We start from the raw sequence: 7,134 nt of genomic DNA on the forward strand, positions 1-7,134 counted from the left end.
GGAGATTCATAGAGGGATTTTTGAAGATTGCAGGACCAATGACCAAGTTACTCAAGAAAAATACTCCATTTGAGTGGACAGATGAGTGTGAAGCCAGTTTCCAAACACTCAAAGATAAGTTAACCACAGCACCAGTGTTAGCAGTTCCTGAACCAGGAAAGGATTACACGGTGTATTGTGATGCTTCCAAGAATGGACTTGGATGTGTTCTTATGCAAGATCGGAAGGTAATAGCCTATGGATCAAGACAGTTGAAACCACATGAACACAACTACCCAGTACATGATCTAGAGTTAGCGGCAGTTGTGTATGCTCTGAAGAGTTGGATACAATTTCTATATGGATCCAAGTGTGAGTTATACACCGATCACAAAAGTTTGAAATATTTCTTCACCCAGAAAGAATTAAACATGAGGCAGAAGAGATGGTTAGAGTTGATTAAGGATTACGACCTTAAGATCAACTATACACCAGGCAAGGCTAATGTAGTAGCAGATGCCCTAAGTAGGAAGAGTACGGAGAATCAACCTACGGAATGGGAGATTCCAAAGGAACTTCGGAAAGAGTTAGAGGATGCTCAGATTTTGTTTATTCAAGGTGATGTTAAGGGAAGTATAGCAACCATGAGGATTATGGATGAGATGTACTCAGACTTGAAATATGAGATTATCCGAAAGCAAGCGGATGATTTGTTCATACAAGAGGAATTCAAGAGGATTGGAGAAGGAAGACCATCGGAATTCCATCTAGGGGATTTTGATTCATTATACTTCCAGAAAAGGATCTGTGTACCGGATGATCCAGAAGTGAAGTCAATCATATTAAAGGAAGCACATGAAACCCCTTATTCAATACATCCGGGAAGTACTAAGATGTATATGGATTTGAAGGAGATGTTCTGGTGGAACAACATGAAAAGAGAAATAGCACAATATGTCTCGGAATGTCATACATGTCAATGAGTGAAGGCAGAACATCAGAGTCCTGCGGGATTACTCAAACCACTAGAGATACCGGAATGGAAATGGGATGAAATCGGAATGGATTTTGTTACTGGTCTACCAATGACTAGTAAGAAGAAGGATATGATATGGGTAATAGTGGACAGACTTACCAAGAGTGCTCATTTCATAGCCGTAAACACAAAGGATACTGCAGAGAAGCTTGTGGATATATATGTGAAGGAAATTGTGAGTAAGCATGGAGTACCCAAGAAGATAGTCTCAGATAGAGGTTCAATTTTCACATCCGCATTTTGGAAACAACTACAAGAAGCTTTGGGATCCAAGTTGGATTTCAGTACAGCATATCATCCACAGACCGGAGGACAAACCGAAAGAACCAATCAGATACTTGAGGACATGCTTAGAGCTTGTGCTCTGAACTTTGGAGGCTCATGGGAGGACCATTTACCTTTAGCGGAATTCTCATATAACAATAGTTATCAGAGTAGCATCCAGATGGCACCGTACGAAGCATTGTACGGAAGGAAGTGTCGATCACCAATTTGTTGGTTTGAAACCAGAGAAAACAAGGAGTTTACACCGGACTACATCAAGGAGAGACAAGAAGTCATCGAGGTGATCCGGGATAGACTCAAAATAGCTCAGAGTCGTCAGAAGAGTTACGCCGACTTAAAGAGAAGAGATTGGGAATCGAAAGTGGGAGACATGGTTTATTTAAAGGTTAGCCCAATGAAAGGACTTAAGAGGTTCGGAGTGAAAGGAAAGTTAAGTCCTCGATATATTGGGCCATTTAAGATACTCAGTCAGAATCGAGGAACAGCTTTTGAGTTGGAGTTACCGGCACAACTAAGTTAAGTTCATAATGTGTTTCATGTTTCACAACTCAGAAAGTGTTTGAAGGCACCGGATGATCCCATTACATATGAAGAAATAGAATTGCAATCTGATCTAACCTATGTGGAAAGACCGGAAAAGATCTTAGAAGTACAGTGGAAGAAGTTAAGAAACAGAGCAATCAAATACTGCAAAGTTCAATGGCAACATCATCCTGAGCGAGAAGCAACTTGGGAGACAGAAGAAGAATTAAGGAAGTCTTACCCTGAGATGTTCAGGTACCAATCTTAACTTCGGGACAAAGTTTCTGTTAAGGGGAAGAGGCTGTAATAACCCAGAACATAGGAACAACGAAGGGTAGAGTTAGAAATGGGATGTGCATTTCATCGCAAAACGGGGGAAATTTTCGCGCCTTATTGCAACTAAACCTAAGAGGGATCGAGGTTCTCTCTCATTTTGCACTTAGGGTTAGGCAATGTGAGTTAGGGAAATTTCGACATGATCTCTTTTGTATCTTGTTACTTTGGGGAATGATTGCATTTGATAAGTGTTAAACATTTAAAGATAAACATCACACAATATAACAATGAATTTAAAATTCAAACACAAGATATAAATTCAAATCATTTTTGAATTTCAAAGTGAATGTCAAATACAATATTTAATCAGGATTATAAACATTACATCATACAAAAGCTCATAAACCAAAACTTGAGCTTTATTGATATGCAACACAAATTACAAAGTCTTTACAATATTCTTGATACAAGAATTGAGACATAATGATCAGTAATAAAAGAAAAGGAAAATTACAAGTTTAATTCTAAACTAAACCTAAACTAAGTGGCTTGAGGATGATCTTCTTGCCATAGCATCATTCAAACCTGCAAAACAAAACAAAGAACAGATACTAACCAGAATACAAGTGTTAACAAGGTTCAGTTTGGACAGTTAGCAAAAATCACAGGAAATTCAGTTTGGACAGTGCAAACTATCACAGCACACTTGTGCTTGTCCAAATTCTTGGACAACACAAGATAGACATAGGCAGACCAACACTGAGCAAGCCACAGTGGGCTCAAGTTTCACCATATGAAGGCTGTTGCTAGGCAAGCAACAGCAAGGCAATGCAAGGGGTGAGTCATAAAGTAACCAAGCTTGTGTGTCATGGCCAGGGAAGAAGTAGAGACCATATAAATAGCACACAAACCCTAGAACCATGACAGTCGACCACATTTGCAAATCACCAGGTAAGGGTGAAGCAAGAACAAGCACCAGTTCATCCAGTTCATACTCAAGAACAGAAACCAACACAACCACTTAGCCACCAGGAATCATGGTGACCTGAGAAGATCAACCAGAAACTGGAGGTGAAGGGCTGTGCACAAAAACCCCAAGTCTGCATCAACCAAATATTTCACACTAGGAGCTGGAACAAGGTATACCAAGTTCCTGGACAGATCCAATGGATCTGATCCATCATATATGCATGAAATAAGCATGGGAATGAGCAAATGCTCATATGGGTAGATCATCACTTGGTTTTCACCAAGGATTGCTGCCAGTCAAAAAGATACCAAAAATAGAAAAGCATCTAGGTATAGATCTTGTACACAGAAACTAGCACACATGCACAGATGCACACACTAGCCAGATCAGATGCACAGATAGCACCAGTAGATGAATTGCAAGGATTAGCAGCTAATAAGACTACATAGTAAATCCTAAGCTATAAACCATCAGTAAACCCTAGATTTTCATCAGGCAAGCATATTGGCATTCATATCAAGTATGATTCCCAAATATGCAAGCAAAGGTTGAGTAGCCACAAGATCCAACTAAATAGGTGAGCAACCAATCAGTAGCAAAGCTACTGAGGTCACATCACACTTAGCATCAATTAAAAGAAAGCCAAATATAGCACATCATTATCCAGGAATGGATTCAGATTCAATTGCTTGCTAAACACTCATGAATAGCCAAATCATTTGCAAGCAAGTCATTTAAATCATTACTGCATAAGCAGTTCATCATAATTTAATTAATACAAGCATGAATTTATCACAGATCCGTGCTTAGCACTGACAGTAGCATACTATTAAGCAACACAGTTTAATCACTGCATCATAGCCACTGGAACAAGTCCAGTAGCTTGAGTAAGCAACAACACAGTGATGCTTGAGCATCAGCATCACAAGGAAATTGAATCACTTAGCCACAGTGTTAATCAGTAAGCCATCACTGACAATTAACTGATTAAATGGATCAATTGAATCAAGTCAAGCTACACAGGGAAGCTAGCCAACAAGCAAAGAATGATCCAATGGATCACTAGCTTGCATAGGAAGCACAGAAGCATATCACAGGCACCACTGGCACACACACAAGTGTCACTGATGCATCACAGGCACACCTAGACAAGCAAGCATGATATACCAGTAAGCACAAGCAAGCCATAATCAAGCATAGCATGGCATAGCAAGCTTTTGAGCAAGCACAGTAGAGCATGGCAAGTACATGGCATGCTAGGAACAACAAGGTAAGCAAGCACATCATAAATAGCAAGCAAAGCAACATTGGTCAGTACCAGTAACTGGTAATTTGGCCATGAGCTTGCAGTAGCTAGAAGCATAGGAAGATTGAGCAGCTATGGCATAGCTCTGCATGATCACAGGACCACCAGAAAGCAACAGAGCATGAGGAGGAAGAAGAACAGTAACAAGGGGAGGCGCACAGATATGGAGAAGAGGAAGAGGAAGTGCATCAACTTACTTGCGCCTGGAAGCAGAAGCTAGTGCATGGCGAGGCAGTGCTCGCGCGGCCCTAACAGCTGCAAGTCCAGGGTAGGCGCCGACGTTACGCCGGCGAACCCAAACACGAACCAACACCACCGTAGCGAGCACCTGAGGAGACGGCACGAGTACTGCGAGCAGCACCCGCGCCAGGTCAACCCCAGGAGCACACCCATTGTCGGCGAGGACGAGCGCTCGCCGGAGTTCGTCGAGGCGATTCTTCCCGAGATCCAGAATGGAGGCGATTCGCCAGGAGAGGAAGAGAAGGGGAAAACCACGCGGACAGATCGATAGATCTGCACGCGGCGGTTCTGGTTCGGTAGGTGGCTACAGCGGGGGAGCACGGAGCTGGCCGGAGCAAGGCGGCGGCCATGGCGGGGACGCCATCGCCACGGCGTCGCAGAGAGGCTAGGGTTAGAGACGAAGAGCGAGAGAGGGCCGAGTGAGTGAGAGAGGTGGGCCGTTCGGCGCCACCGAGCCACTATGGGGCAAGCCTTAGTGGGCTGTCCCATGGGCTTAGGTTATTGGGCTGGCCCAATAGGGGCCAGAGGGTTATTTTTGTCTTTTGACAATTAATAAAAGACCAGAATTTTACCAATTTTTAATAAATCAAATACAACTCTAAAAATCCATTAAAAATTGGATTAATGAATGAAAAAATAAATCTTAACAAGAATAAAATATGAAATGGAATTTATGAAACAAATTCAAAATTATGAATTTTAAGAATTTAAATAATAACTTGGAATTTTAAACTATTATTTCCTTGTTTTTAAAATTCAAGGAAAAATCTCAAATAAGTTTAAATACTTATTTTCAAACATTTCAAAATGAAATTCTACTATTCCAAGTCATTTCCATTGAAAAGGGTATTTTTCCAAGAAAAATACTATATTCCTTTTTATTCCAAAAACTATAGAGGTAACTCTATGATTTCAAATTATTTTTGGAATGATTAAGGGAATCACCAAGTAAAATAGTTTTACTTTGAATTGTTCTACTTTGTGTGAATTAAAATGGTTTATACTTTTAATCCATTGCAAATTACTGTCAAAGACATAAATCTTAAACACAACCCTAAATTGATATAACTCAACGGGGTGAAGGGATTCAACAAAATAATACATCCATGATTGCATTATTTGGATTTTATAACATTGTCCTTACCGAACAATGATGCTTCTTACAGAACCCGAGGTCCAGGTTCCATCAACTGCATTGAACTGCACTATCTCGCAGTCCACAGGCAAGTTCACCCTTGCTCATGTCAACTTGAGTATTTTCTACTACTTTAATGCAAAGCTATATACTTATCATTCCTGCATCGCAAATGAAATGTTACTTTCCAACTATGAATATGACTATGTGGCTGGCAATGGAACCATGGTATGTGTTGATATGGTGGAGGTTCCATTGCAATGGGTTATATCACCCTAGGATTAAATTACCAATGCCGTCCAGTGATTCTAGCGCCGTACAAATCGCGTTGACCATGAGATCTATAATGGCTCTGGGGAAGCCAGCCGTATCTTTTCCCTTCTGCACGCCAACGGATTGGTAGAGCCGGTGGGGTGTTGGAGGCACTTCCGCAATAGGTTGGGATATCCTTTTAAATCCCCATCCATTAGTGATGATAAGCTCTACCATCTATGAAGGATTGTCCGGAGTACACCGTGAGTAAAGCCGTATTATCGGGGGAAGTCTACTGGGGGTGTACGGTTGGACAAAAGGGTGGGTTTGCAGTCGCGGAGAAGGTGGTGTGGGCTTGGATCTTTATACCTGGCCTCACACCAAAGGAAGTGTGAACGGGGGCAAGTCCCTGCGGATGGCAAAAAGGGTGAGATCTCTTGTGGGAAAAGTAACGCACCTCTGCAGAGTGTATCAAATTGTGGCTGTCACTCCTTGTTCCGGGAAGGGAACTGCGAACGCGGCAGGAAAGGAACTCCACGAAGTTCTAGTCAACCTGTGAAGACTGACGGGCATAGTTTTCATAATAAAAGCAACCTTTTGAAGAAATGATTTCAAAACATGCATTGACCTGCGATTTCCTGATCAATGGTCGTAGCTAGTGCATCAAACACCTTTTTATTCTTTTAGAACTTGCTGAGTACCCCTGTACTCACTTTCTTTCGACACCCTTGCTAGACTGTGATCCGGAAGTGGAGGCCATCAACGATGGAGCACCAGAAGGAAGTTACGAGATGGTCTACGAAGAACCTGATCTTACCGGCGGAGTGGAAGGCGTAGACTATGGGATAGTCTACGGACCAGATGACACGGAGGTGGAGGAGTAGTGACATACCCTAGCATCATAGAGCCGAGCAACGTAGAACTTACCTAAATAAGTTGTTGAGCTCTCTTTATATTTAGTTATGAGTTGTAATGGTACTTAAGTAGTATCTTAGGATGTTCTCATAGGACCTGTGAGAATATCAACTTGTAAGACAATGTTTGTAATAAAGTATGGAGTGTTATGACCTGCAATGTTTCTGTTGTACCACTCTGAGGGATATGGCAAATTGTGAAGAAGTCCCTTCGCAAAG

The sequence above is a fragment of the Lolium perenne genome, chromosome 2 (genome assembly GCF_019359855.2).
Source record: "Lolium perenne isolate Kyuss_39 chromosome 2, Kyuss_2.0, whole genome shotgun sequence".
NCBI lineage: Eukaryota > Viridiplantae > Streptophyta > Magnoliopsida > Poales > Poaceae > Lolium > Lolium perenne.